This window comes from Scatophagus argus, chromosome 6 (assembly GCF_020382885.2).
Source record: "Scatophagus argus isolate fScaArg1 chromosome 6, fScaArg1.pri, whole genome shotgun sequence".
Lineage (NCBI taxonomy): Eukaryota > Metazoa > Chordata > Actinopteri > Scatophagidae > Scatophagus > Scatophagus argus.
Genome location: NC_058498.1, coordinates 14,386,173 through 14,388,289, shown reverse-complemented (window position 1 = coordinate 14,388,289; position 2,117 = coordinate 14,386,173).

Genomic DNA, 2,117 nt, shown 5'->3' with positions numbered 1-2,117 from the left:
CCAGAACTGAGCATGGAGATACGAACACTGACACAGCAGGAAGGCATATTCAGACTTGTTTGCTAGTGTGTCATGAGTTTTTTTGAACCATTAAAAGACAGCTTTGAAATAGAGCTGTAGAGAGATTACTTACTGAAATAGCAAGAGTGGTTGTTTATGTGTAATTTTGAGTAAAGGAATAATCTAAACTATTAAATCCCCATTTACACAAAAGAAGTGCAGCTCAGTACAATACAGTAAATATGGAGATGCTATTATGGTGGAGACTTATGGGTATTTCGGTCCTAAAAGTATTGGACAAATACATTTTGAACATCACTTAATAAAATTCATTCCAACGAGAACATGAATGTCAGTAACAAAATTTTCCAATTAAATGCATCATATGTATCACAAATTCATTGACATTGTTCTACAATAACACTTGTAAATCTCATGGCATCAGAGGAAAACTGAAAGGCTCACCAAAATTAGTAGGTCAGACCATCAACTATCTGCACCAACTGGTGAATGTTAATATTTCGGTCTTGATCAAGCTGGTGGACTGCAGTGCCCAACCCTCTGAAAGGCATTTCCATAGAGCTATGCTGCTAGTGTGGCTAAAAACAACTTGTGTTAGCATGTTGCTGATAATAAATGTAAAATTTTGAACTCAGATCACTTTTTTTCTACTTCCTGACAAAGCAAGATACCTCCTACACACTTTATTATAGACCCTTGTGTTGTAGAGAAAGTGCTAAAAATGTTCCAAATGTGAGAAGGAAGAAATCACTTCTGTCATTTTGGTGACTCACACTGTGTCAGAGGCCATTTGTGGTCTCATTCTAAACAAACTGTGACACTTTTAGGTAAATTTGAGGAACAATAATTTCTCAAGAGGGAATGACATACAATTTGACCTGGAAATGAGGTAAATTCAAACAAAGGTTTTGTTACTTGAAATAAAAACCACCTCTTCGGTTTATCCACTTCTGCATGGATGAATAGCAACAAGTTTGCAACAGCTCCCTGACCCATGAAACTATATAGAGAATATTATGTAATTTCTCCTTATTTATAAAAGTGAGTTTCTTGTTTAGTTCTCGGGCCCCATAAGATATTTTTTTTCTTTTTTGAGATTTGGCAGACAGGAGGCTAAAGTTTTGCATAAGTATCACCACAGCAAAGTGTTGCTCCACAGTAGCCCAATTACTCACTGAACTGCACTAACATGTCTTGTAAAATTATCACACTCATAAACAACTCAAGTAGTTGTCTCAGATATACTTTTATCCCACTCTTAAGGTGGTCTCAAGGTAAAAGTCTTTACTGATATCTTTATAGAGTAAAGATCAGTAGGTGCTGATATTTTACAACAATATGCCTAAATGACTAAATGTTCCAGAATACCATAACTTAAATACTGGAAGGTTAAAATCTGAAGCCCTGAAAATTAACCAGAACACCAGTGACTTTATGAAATGTACAGAGAATGAAGATGCACAACATCCATCTTGGTTTACACAATCATCTCAGTGAGTTCTGTTTGATTTTTTGAGAAGTTTCTTGAAATTTTACAGCTATGTGCACTCTGATCTTTTGAGGCCTGAGGGTGTTTTATATGATCTTAATCCATATGACCTGACTGTCGTTAAGACGATGACATAACATCCTCATCTATTACGGATCCTCTCATGTCTTTACTGGATCATGTCCAGCTCTATAAACCTAAGAGATGTCACACTTGGGCTGCTGCAGACATGCTGCTGGCCTGAGACGCTACCACAGACGACACACTACACCCCTAACTTACTCCCACAGGTCAATGTTTCACAGCCTGGTTTAGCGCTTAACCTCCCCCCATCTATCAATCGTGCATGACCGCCTCCCCCAGAAATCTCCTGCTTCACACCGATTGGCCAGGAGGGGATCACCCGGATCCGAGCCATGACATCACAGAATTTACACACCCACCAACAGGCTCACAAAATATGCACACACACACTCACACACAGGGAGGTTGTCTACTTGCAGCTGTGCTCTCAATAAGACAAAGTTTAACTGAACATCCCCAGGTTGTCCTGCTGTGCCCCAGTGTACAAAGTTTAAGCACTTTTATGGGTTTTTAAGAGGTTTTT